We start from the raw sequence: 12,092 nt of genomic DNA, 5'->3' as shown, positions 1-12,092 counted from the left end.
CAACTACTACTTTCTGCCAAGCTGTACAGAAAGTTCATTCATATAGAAATTTAAGAGTGCAGGGGAGAGTACACCAGTTGTACGGTGCGGAGGAGGTCAAAGCACGCGCGCTCCGTGACCTCAGCACCGACAAGGGCCTCATGAGGGGCAATACCCTGTACACGGACGCCGGTCGTGAGCTCCTACCTTTCAGCAACATGGGCGCCAACATGTGTGCCACCCGGGCCCGCATCACGAACAACAGCACCGCAGAGGAGGTGCCTTGCTTCCTGGCTGGTGAGAAACAAACAAACGTATGAAACACATTGCAAATAGATCATGACGCCCAGGGCCGCCTGGGAGAAATGCGAGGCCCTGTGCGAGATTTAACGCGAGCCCCCCCCCCCCCCCCCCCCCCAAAGGTAAAAAAAAAAAAAAATAAATAAAATTATATATATATATATATATATATATATATATATATATTTTTTTTTTTTTTTATATATACAGTCAACATATTCTTAAATAATAGCGCTGCCCGAGGCGGGGCATGATACAGTCAACATATAGCAAAAGAGAGAGCGAGAGAGAGCTCCCGTTCGACAGTCAATATACAGTGTACAGAGAGAGAGAGAGAGAGAACATGTGTTTGTCATGTGTGTGTGTGTTAGAGAGAGACTAGAGCATGTATGACAGATTCAAAAGGACAAAGATCAAAAGAGAGAGAGAGAGAGAGAGAGAGACACATTGGAAAGAAATTGAAATGCTATTTGGCCCTAAACAGAGAGTACACAGTGGCAGAATACCTGAGCACTGTGACTGAAGATCCTTGAGCACAGCCTAGCCATCGAGAAAGGCCGCCATAGGCAGACTGTGTGTGTTAGAAAGAGAGAGAGAGAGAGAGAGAACATGTGTGTTTGTCATGTGTGTGTGTGTTAGAGACTAGAGCATGTATGACAGATTCAAAAGGACAAAGATCAACACTTAAATCCAACAAGAAGAGCAGGGTATACCAGAGAAACCAAAGCAAGGAGCCAATGGCCGACATCAGCTAAATAGGCTAGCCAGGTACTCTGTGACACCAGGCCACACACAGCTTTGGCCAATGGCCCAACGCTACACAAGCTACACAAGCTACACCATTCACACACAGCACATGTCGTATCTCCAAATGTTGTGAAGTAGCATATGTTTTGCCTGGAAAAAAACATCGTTATTAACAAAACATTCGGGAGGGGAAGGAAGTAAGAGTGGGGTAATGTCATGACATTTTCATTAATCTTAGTTACCTGCACGAGAGCGCAGGGCGAAAGGCCGCAACACAGGTCTCCACGTTGACGAAAGGCCTCAGCGCGCCTCCCTCCACCTTCGCTCCCCACCCCTCCCTCCTGGTATAGTACGGGGGGCCACGGCTCCGGCCGAGGAGACTGGGTGTGGGGAGGACGTGGTGGGCCGACAGCCAGCCAGCCAGCCCACACATGGCGTCTGGCTAACAGTTAGCTCAATCAGGCACGTGGCTCTATGTAGCTGCATACAGCCAGGTGCTCTCACCACCAGCACCAGGCACACACCGTTAGCGTTAGCTACTAGTAGTATTAGCTAGTCGACCAGTTTGGCTCCAGAGAGAGAAAGACAGATCCACGGCGGGTATATAATCATATGTTGACTCACGGTCACTCACCATAACGCAGTATCAACGTGGAAGGAGACTTTCTTGGCCCCACGGTGTAATTTCTTCTTCTTCTTCTTCGAGTACTTTCCGGCAGACTGGACACCTTTCGGCGTATTGCTTCTTTTGAAAAGACATCCACTCGCCTCGCCTCGCTCCTCTGGATAGGTTAGCTAACATTAGTTAGCCGTTAGCTAAGCTAGCTACTAGCCGGCGACAGCATCATGGCTATCCCGACTGAACCACACGGGATAGCACTCAATATTATAACGTAGCTAAAGCTAACTAGCTGTCCCTGTCTTTAGCCGGGATGGCTAGCCTGACTGAACTGTCTAACATGCAACAACTTTCATCTTCAGTCCATCTGCCGAACGATGTCCTCTTCACCTTGGCTCGGATAAACTCCAATGCTGCACGCGCGCCGCGCGGAATAGTCAGACGCTTTAGAATAGTGTAACCCCTCCCCTCATTGAAACCAATGCCTGCTGCAGAGCACCAGAGCTCCAATAGTGACCCAGGTGCAGACCCAGGAACAAGTCATTCTACAAACGTGTCTAATGTGAAATATATAAGCATATAAGCAAAACTAGATTTTAGGTCTGTGATGAAAAAGGGCCTCGCGGGAAGGGGGGCCTCGCAAAAAAATAAAAAAAAAAATAAAAAAAAATAATAAAAAATAATAAAAAAAATTAATAATTTTTTTTTTTTTTTTTTTTGCGAGGCCCCCCTTCCCGCGAGGCCCTGTGCGACCGCACTGCTCGCACACCCCCTGAGGCGGCCCATGTGCTGATGTGAGTGTCAAGTTGACCACAACCCACTGTAGCTCGGACATCCGCCTCACCCAGTTGTTCGCAATCCTTTTCAATCAGGCCCCACTTGGGTACTAGGAAATATCTTTGAGCCCCACCTACAGTAACCTGGTCCCCACCTAGATGTAGGCTAGAATTACTTTTAGGCTACAAACATGCCATTTCCTCTACTACTAACAAGACGAGATTAACACAAGACACAATTATAGTTTTATATTTTATTTGAAAATTAACAAAAGCTTGGCAAATGATCCTGTGCCACTGTGAAATAATTTGGCCTAATTAAAAGGATAGGAGATCTTTTTTCATTCAAATAATAATAATTAGCCTAATAATTTGCCACAAAATTGGCAAACGTATTTAGGCTTCTGAATGCTCTGTATAAATAATAACACTGACGGTCAATGTTGTGGACATTGGCGTTTATCAGTTACATGTCATGTAGCTCTGCTCAGCGTCATTAGTGCACATACTTCACTCCAGTACTTGTGCACTGAATAAAAACTCACAAATGTACCTTTACCTACCAACATCCGTCTGGCCACACCCCCATCCGCCACCTATATAAGCAGGGGTGTGGCCATACACGCCTCCTTCTTCGCTTTCACCACAAGAAAGTGCCCCTCTACCATCACTTTGACAAGGTTTATTAGCTGAAGAAAGTTGAGTAAAAGCGTTCACATTATTTCTTGCTTTTTTCTGTCATAATTTTCAAAAGAAAAAAGCTAAGCTATAATGTTTACCTCGGGGGGTCGCGCTAGCAACGTCACCCTTCACCAGCGGTTCTCCGTTGCCTCCTCTGCCGTGCGTCTTGGGGCGGGTTTGACGCCGCTGTCGTGGACGTTATCCGCGCCCGGTAGACGTCCGGTGGGTAGCTTGCCTCTCCGAGGAGCTGGTGCACCAGCGCCGTCTCCTGTGAGATGGCCTGGTTCCTGCTCTAGTTACTCCGCCGCCGAGGGGTCGTCTGCCGTTGGGCGGCCGGCTCCTCTCGAGGCAGAGGATTTGAGACGCAAGCTTTTTGCGTCTGCTCGCTCCCGTCGTAGGATGGTAGCGTGCAGGCGCGAACGGCCTGGTTGCTGGAGCCGGATGAAGGTGCGTCTGTTTCTCCGTGGCCGATGGAAACTGAGGATTACATGGTAGAAGCAGATGTTCTTTTGTTCAACGCCCCGGTGGAGACATATTCCCCTTCCGTTCAGGATGAAATGGCAGGGGGTGATATGTCTCCTTGGGGTCCCTCGTATTCTGGTGTCGGGTTAGAACCTCAGACTCAGCGATGAGATGCCCTGCTATCAGCCACATCGGAGAGTGGCTCTGCAATGGGCAGTAGTCTGTCGCATGTGAGGTACGCGTGCTCGATGGGGGGAGGTACGCATGGGGAACTACGTGCCTTGTTCCCCGGGCCCATGGCGGCGGCGGCAGTCGCAAACGGCGTGCCGCAGCCACTGCTTGCTCCTGTCCCTGATGATCTCATAGGTCACTTATGGCAACGTCGTCCTGTGAGGGAGACGGGCGTTGTCTGCCCATTTTTCCCCTCAATGGAGGCCTACGTCCGTCAGGGACAGGTGGTCTCCCACATCACGGGCCTCACCCCCGCCTACGTGCAAGTCACGAGGGTGGTGGGTCTGGTCGAGGGTATGAAGGAGGGGGTGCCTCGGCTTGATAGGCCGATGGCGTCTTTCCTTTGTCCTGAGGTGGTGTGGGAGCCTTTGCGGAAGCCGGTTCCCCACGGGAAATCCGCGAGGCGGTTGGCCAACTGGAGCGACCAGTCGTTCATCGCCGGAACCCAAACCCTGGCTGCGACGTCTGACATCGCGCAGCTGGCGAGGTTCATGTCCGGGATGATGACGGGCGGTACGGTGCTGACGGAGGAACAACATGCTCAGCACGCCCAGGCGGCCGGAGCCATCCTGCATCTGATCCAACTGCAGGCCATCGCCGCCGGGAAAGTATGCGCCCTGGCCACTCTAGTCAGCGCAATCTTTGGCTGGAGCAGGCGCGAGTGCCGGACAGGCACCCCTCTCCGATGCTGGGCTATTCGGGTCAGCGTTGCAGCTCATGACTGCAACCTGCAGGGATATGCAGGAGGAGCGGTCCGCGCTCCAGCCTCACTTCCCCCCGCCCGATGTCGCCGGTGGAGTCGGGCGGAAGGCTCGTCGTCGGGGATCCGCGTCCGAAGCTGCCGCCGCTACCACCGCCACTGCTGGCCCTTCGGCGAAGAAGGCCAGGAGGAGAGAGGGCGCTTCGACCACTGCAGCCGGCCCATCCACGCTCGGAGGTGACGGTAGGGATCGTCGAGACCAGGCAACCCTTTACCGTCCCTCCGGGGTGGCAAGCCACGAGCGGCTCGTGGCAAGCGTCGCTAAAAGATGACTTTTTTTCCCCTATTGTTTTCCCCTGTTCCCTTCCCCGGCCCACATATGATTTTGTCCAAATAAAAAGTCCCTCTTAGGAGGGACTGTATTTTGGTACAAACTGTGTTTATTCACTACATATGATGGGGATACGATGTGTTAAACTTCGCTAGTGTGGGTTTGATAGGAGGGCTAGACTTTTAGTCTTTGTTTGGTTGCTACATATACTTGTGTGCTTAGCAAGGCCTGTGGCTAACACTCGGTCGAAAGGGTTTTTTCTTCCTCGGCCTGAATACTTTTGTTCTTCATATAAAGGTAGAGGTTAGTTGTGTGTTCTGTTGCTTAAAACGGTGATATTGAGCCACAAGACGCCATTCTTTTCGCCCCTCTCTTCTCCTGTTCAGCATGGCTGGGAGGGGGCTGTTGAGGTGATTCTTTGGAATTCCTCTGGCATCCCTGTGTCCGCCGGGCCCGGTCCGAAATTGTTTCGTCGACCCGTAGGCCTGGGATAACCCCTTTTTGAAAACTGAAACACTTGTACTGTGGTATAGCCAGTGTATACCCGCAGGTGTGTTTTGGAGTTTTCCTGAGGGGTTATAGGAACAACCACCTCATGTTGAACCAAGAGGGTGGTTGATTCCCTGGTGTGTTGGAGCGGAGTCAACTCCCGGATTACCCGTTTGAGTGTGCCCCTGCACATTCATGACGTCTGCCAATCGTGTCAGCCTTCTCTGCCTCGGCCCCTCTAGAGCGTCAGGGTTTTTTTGTGGAGGCTTTGACATGGTGCTCAACAATGCCAGCATATGCCCCTTCCGCCGGGGTGCTGTTTTTAGTTGACCCCTTTTGGCGCCTGTCTCGTCCCCATTGCTCCAGGCTCGGGTCAAGTGCCTGCTGCCTGGATTGAGGGATCGGCCTCTTCTGGAGCTCGTCTCCCCGGTGCGCTGCCTGCTCCCGCTGTAGTGTAGCCTCTTGAGTGCTTCAAGTTACGGCCATGCCGCCCTGAACGCTTCCGATTTCGGAGGCGGTGTAGGTTCAGGCCTGGGTTGTGCTTGGTTGGTGACTGCCTGGATATGCCAGGGGCAGTGAGCCAGGCGGCGTGCTGTTGGGGGGGAAGGGCCTGCTCTTGGATGGGCCCTGTCCGAATACGCTGGCGATGTCACTAGTGACCGCCTGGTGAGGTCTCGATGCTGTGGCGTCGTTGGCCTCTCCGGGCCCCCTTTTTCCGGGGGGATCCAGTCCCTTCTGGGTCTGGTCCTCCTTCGCGCTCCGCTGCTACGGCCTTGCCACAGGGTTGTGCTCTTAACCCTGTGATTTTGGGGGTGGTAACGAGGTTTGTTCCTTCCGTTCGTTCCCTGGTGGCATGCGGGTTGTGCGTAGTCGTGGGTCGCCCCACGGTCTGCACCCTGTGCGTTAAGTTGCTTGAGTTCCTCTTCGCACGGTCGGATCCGTCTCCCTCCCATCCTCCAATAGGGAGGGTCGTGGGGGCTCGGGTCCTCCCTGGTTCTGATGGTTGTGGGGGGCCTCAGTGGGGTACATTTGTCGGGCGTAAGCTCTGCTCAGCTCCTGTGGTGCACTAATGACGCAGAGCTACATGACATGTAACGTACGGTTATGTATATAACCATAGTTACATGAATGTAGTGACGCTCAGCGTCAGAATGCCACTGCGGCCCTTGATCTTGCCGTGTGGTGAAAGATCGAGAAGGAGGTGAGTGTATGGCCACACCCCTGCTTATATAGGTGGCGGATGTGGGTGTGGCCAGACGGATGTTGGTAGGTAAAGGTACATTTGTGAGTTTTTATTCAGTGCACAAGTACTGGAGTGAAGTATGTGCACTAATGACGCTGAGTGTCACTACATTCATGTAACTATGGTTATATACATAACCGTACGTTTTGGTAGTAGGTTAATTAACACTTTAAGTGCCGAAAATGTGTTTAGGCGTCCTTCCCCGCCATGCTCAAGTTGCCGAGGACGCCGTAACTCGTCTTTAATATCAATATTTCAAAAATCTGTGATCGGAATCATATTTTCCATCCGCAGCCTTCACACACAGTTCTGAGCTCCTCTCAATCCTCTAGCGGTTCAAGAGCGCCATCTGGTGGCCGATCGGCAGAAGCGCCAAACAGGAAGTTATGTGGATGAAGTGCTGATCACCCATATTACTTCCGGGCACTCGCTATAGGTCCCGGGACTCCATCTTGATACACTGGACATCGATCGGTTGCAAATAACTCGATAAACATGATTTGGACGTATATAGTATTATACAACCTGGAAATGGACCGGGTATTTCGACATCCCATAATGGAAAACTGTCTACCCCACGCTGATCGCCCAACGGCCCGTGGAGACTGGGGTGAGTTTTAGCGTGTAATATTACCGTGTTCGACACTAACTGCTATGATGAACATTTGACCCACATTAGATGAATGGTATAACGCTGCCCACGGAATTATAAACGCCCCCCTCGCCCATCCGGTCAACATCAGATGACGTGTAGTAACTTCCAGAAGTCCGTCCAGTTGGATTTTTTTATATCGCGCCGATTGCTATCAAACTGTATTTGATCATCAATATAATGCATTTGGGGCTATAAATCACGTTCTGGAGAAAGCTGCAGAAAGAGATGAAAACATACTTATACCTTAGATCATATTTTAGTATGAATATGTGAATGAAAAAGTTTAACGTTCATACACCCTGAACAATACATATAGGACATTGAATGGGCCCTAATAATGGCAATTTAGCAATGGAATTTAAAAAGTTATAGCCCTGCAAAGAAGGGGAACTTCTCCATAGAAAGAAAGCAATACGCTTGGACCAGCACTCTCAGATTTTGGTAGATTTAATCGCAGCCTGAAACAAACATGTTTCGGAACTGTAATGTTCCTTCTTCAGTGTTGATGGCTAGCTAATGTTCTCACAGACAATATTGTTTTTATATCAAGAACAGCAGGAAGTGACATCATCCACTTCTGCTGTTCTTGATATAAAAACAATATTGTCTGTGAGAACATTAGCTAGCCATCAACACTGAAGAAGGAACATTACAGTTCCGAAACATGTTTGTTTCAGGCTGCGATTAAATCTACCAAAATCTGAGAGTGCTGGTCCAAGCGTATTGCTTTCTTTCTATTATACTCGACGGGATTTCAGCACCCAGTGTTATATTTTGTGAGCGCAGTCTATCTTGACTTTTTGAACTTCTCCATAGACAAATAGAGCTGGCAAGGGATGGTATATCATGAATTTAGCCTTAGGCAATCAAAGTGTTAATATTATTTTTCTTTTTTTTGCGCTCCACACAAAATGTTGGGGGTCACACCCCACACTTTGGGAACCACTAGCCTAACCTATCCTCACATTGCCGCCTGTAAGAAACACGGCCTGTCCTCCCTGCCTCTCTCTCTATAGGTGATGAGCGGTGCAATGAGAACATTCAGCTGACCTCGATTCACACGCTGATGCTGCGTGAGCACAACCGCCTGGCGCGAGCCCTGGCCGAGCTCAACCCCATGTGGCGTGGAGATAGACTCTACCTGGAGACCCGGAAGATCATTGGTGCTTATCTCCAGGTGAGTGTCTACAACTGCCCTACACTGTAAGCATGATAATCTTCACTACCCACCTCATACTATAGTCTACCCGTATGAATTACTACCATACTGTCTTTATACCTGTATCACTGTACATATTAATATTACAACTCTGTACATACATCTGATCACCAGTACATTGTATATTACTATTGCACTCTACCCATTTGCTCTCAGGTTTGGATGCCAAACCTCTTTTCGTTGTACTGTACTTTTGTACTAATAAACTTTAATCTAATGTTACCTAAACTAATCTAGTGTGACGTCTCCGCACGCAATTCAACCCCTGTTCCTCTACTTTCTCAGGTCGTCACTTTCAGGGACTACTTGCCCTACGTCTTCGGCCCGGACTTCATGGCCAGCGAGCTGTCCAACTACCCCGGCTACGACGAGGACGTGGACCCCAGCATCGCCAACGTGTTCGCCACGGCCGCCTACAGGTTCGCCCACCTGATGGTCCAGCCCTTCGTCTTCCGCCTGGACGAGCAGTACAACGAGCACCCCCAGTTCCCCAGCACGCTGCTCCACACGGCCTTCTTCACACCCTGGAGAATCGTCTTCGAAGGTAGTCACGCGTTTCCCACGCATACACCAAATAGCTACCGTGCAATATGAGCGAAATCGTGCAATAATAGTGCATCTATATGCTTAGTTTACTCTATTTATTTTTTGTATACTTTTTAAAATTTGTCTCATTGCTTGTTTTTATATTATTGTGTCTTGGCACCTAGGGTTTGCATTTTTATTTTGTTGTACCTGTACGATGACAAAGATCATTCAATCAATTCTAGCCACCTGTCTGTACATACCTGCACATAATCCTTTGTACGTATCTGTAGATACTATATCTATACATATCCCTTACCTACTCTTAAATGGTAAATGGTGCATTTATATAGCGCTTTTAAAAGTGCTTTACAATTTTTGTTCCTCACATTCACACACCGATGGCGGAGGCAACCATGCAAGGTGCCAACCTGCACATCGGGAGCAATTAGGGGTTAAGTGTCTTGCTCAAGGACACATCGACATGTTGCCCGGGAGGAGCGGGAATCGAACTGGGAACTTTCCGACTACCAAACGACCACGCTACCTCCTGAGCCACTCTCGCCCCTGTACTCTTACTAGTTACACTGCTGGCCAGTATGACTCCGACCATACTGTCTTTATACCTGTATCACTGTACATATTGGTATTACAACTCTGTTAGCACTACACCCACTAGTACTAATTTATATATTTCATACTGTACCTTTCACCTGTACAATATATATCACCATTACACTTTACTGCTACATTTGCACTGACCTTCTTTTCATTTAATGACGATCTATTTAAATATAATCTAATATCTCCATGATATTAGTGTTTGCCTAACTATAATAATAATAATGGCTTGGATTTATATAGCGCTCTTCATGACACCCAGAGCGCTTCAGAGTCCATTATTCTTTCATACACAGTCATATCGGTGGTGGTAAGCTACAATTGCAGCCAGAGCTGCCCTGAGGCAGACTCACGGAAGCGTGGCGAATAATCATCGCCTACGGCCCCTCCGACCACCACCAACATTCATTCACATGCATACACATTCATACAAAGCAAGTAGGTTTAAGTGTCTTGCCCAAGGACACAACGGCAATGGGATGGAGATGGGCTTGAGCGGGATTTGAACCACCAACCCTTCGATCATTGGACGACCCGCTCTACCCCTGAGCCAAAGGCTGGCTACAATGAATTCTCACAAACTGGCATCGTAAAATATCAAAACCAGCCATGGGAATAACTTTAATCGTCAAGGTAAGAGGATTTGAAGGCGTATGCTATGGAAGTCCCCGGCAGCTCCACTTTGTTGAAATGTACATATAACTAGGGCTATAGGATAACCACTGGTTAATTCGTGATTTTATATTAGTTTGTCATGACAAACCAATTACATAATCCATATGTGTAAGAAACTAACATATTCCAGTTAATGGTATATTTTTTTAATGATTCGTTACGGCGAAATCAATACTTTGATTTGTATAAATTACGTTAACTGAGGATAGTAGTGCAGAACAGTAAGTTATGAATATAACCGTGTTCTATGAGTATAGTGACGCTCAGCGTCTACTGCACATATTCTCACTCCAATGCTGTGCACTGAATAAAAACTCACAAAATGTACCTTTACATACCAACATCCGTCTGGCCACACCCCCCCGCTACCTATATAAGCAGGGGTGTGGCCACACAATCATCTCCTTCTCTATCTTTCACCACAAGGCAAGATCAAGGGCCGCAGTGGCGTCTAGACGCTGAGCGTCACTATACTCATAGAACACTGTTATATTCATAACCTACTGTTCTATGTCGTATAAGCTTCCGCTCAGCATCTACTGCACAACGGGAGCTGAGCGGGAGCTGATGCTCGACAAATGTACCCCACTGAGGCCACAACCATCAGAACTGGGGAGGACCGAGCCCCCCGACCCTCCCTAATGGAGGGATACCCTCCCTATTGGAGGACTGGAGGGAGACGGATCCGACCGTGCGAAGAGGAACTCGAGCAACTCAACGCACAGGGTGAGCAGACCGTGGCTTGACCCCACAACTACGCACAACCCGCATGCCACCAGGGAACGAACGGAAGGAACAAACCTTGTTACCGCCCCCAAAATCACGGGGTCAAGAGCAAAACTCAACCCTGTGGCAAGGCCGTAGCAGCGGAGCGCGAAGGAAGACCCAGAAGGGACTGGATCCCCCCGGAAAAAGGGGGCCCCCCACATCGCCAGCGTATTCGGACAGGGCCCATCCAAGAGCAGGCCCTTCTCCCCACTAGCACGCCGCCTGGCTCACTGACCCTGGCATACTCAGGCAGTCAGCATGGCTGTAACTCGAAGCACTCAAGAGGCTACACTACAGCGGGAGCAGGCAGCGCACCAGGGAGACGACCTCCAGAAGAGGCCGATCCCTCAATCCAGGCAGCAGGCACTTGACCCGAGCCTGGAGCACTGCGGACGAGACGGGCGCCAAAGGGGTAAACTGAAAACAGCACCCCGGCGGAAGGGGCGTATGCTGGCATTGTTGAGCACCATGTCAAAGCCTCCACCAAAAAATCCCCGACGCTCTAGAGGGGCAGAGGCAGAGAAGGCTGACACGATTGGCAGACGTCATGAACGTGCAGGGGCACACTCAACCGGGTAACCCGGGAGTTGACTCCGCTCCAACACACCAGGGAATCAACCACCCTCTTGGTTCAACATGCGGTGGTTGTTCCTATAACCCCTCAGGAAAAAACTCAAACACACCTGCGGGTATACACTGGCTATACCGCAGTACAAGTGTTTTCGTTTTCAAAAAGGGGTTATCCCAGGCCTACAGGTCGACGAAAACAACTTCGGACCGGGCCCGGCGGACCGGGACGTACACAGGGATGCCAGAGGAGTACTATAAAAACCACCTCAACAGCCCCCTCTCAGCCATGCGTAAGCGGGAGAAGAGAGGGGCGAAAAGAATGGAGAACGAACATCGCCATAATATCAAACCCTGTGACACCCGGGCCGACCCGGCATTTTTCCCCCTGAAAAAAGCACAAGTCCCTCAGGGTACCAGAACAGCAGATCTGCGTCCCCGGCGGACAACGGGTTAACTGACCTGGACCAGCGTGACCAGAACCAGTCCCGTGCCCTAATCACG

At 49.9% G+C, this 12,092-nt stretch overlaps 1 pseudogene across 1 annotated transcript in view; it reads left to right on the top strand.

Moving 5' to 3' along the window:
* The window catches only part of LOC311235623 (eosinophil peroxidase-like), a 47,697-nt pseudogene that overhangs the window by 3,386 nt on the left and 32,219 nt on the right, over nucleotides 1-12,092 (top strand). Inside the window, exons 5-7 of the transcript XR_014621078.1 lie at nucleotides 63-276; nucleotides 8,230-8,390; nucleotides 8,718-8,976. The product of XR_014621078.1 is annotated as an eosinophil peroxidase-like (transcript). The remainder of the gene's footprint in view (nucleotides 1-62; nucleotides 277-8,229; nucleotides 8,391-8,717; nucleotides 8,977-12,092) is intronic.

Source organism: Notolepis coatsorum (assembly GCF_963971535.1).
Source record: "Notolepis coatsorum genome assembly, chromosome: 10".
Classification (NCBI taxonomy): domain Eukaryota; kingdom Metazoa; phylum Chordata; class Actinopteri; order Aulopiformes; family Paralepididae; genus Notolepis; species Notolepis coatsorum.
This window is presented reverse-complemented; position numbering and strand designations above follow the sequence as displayed.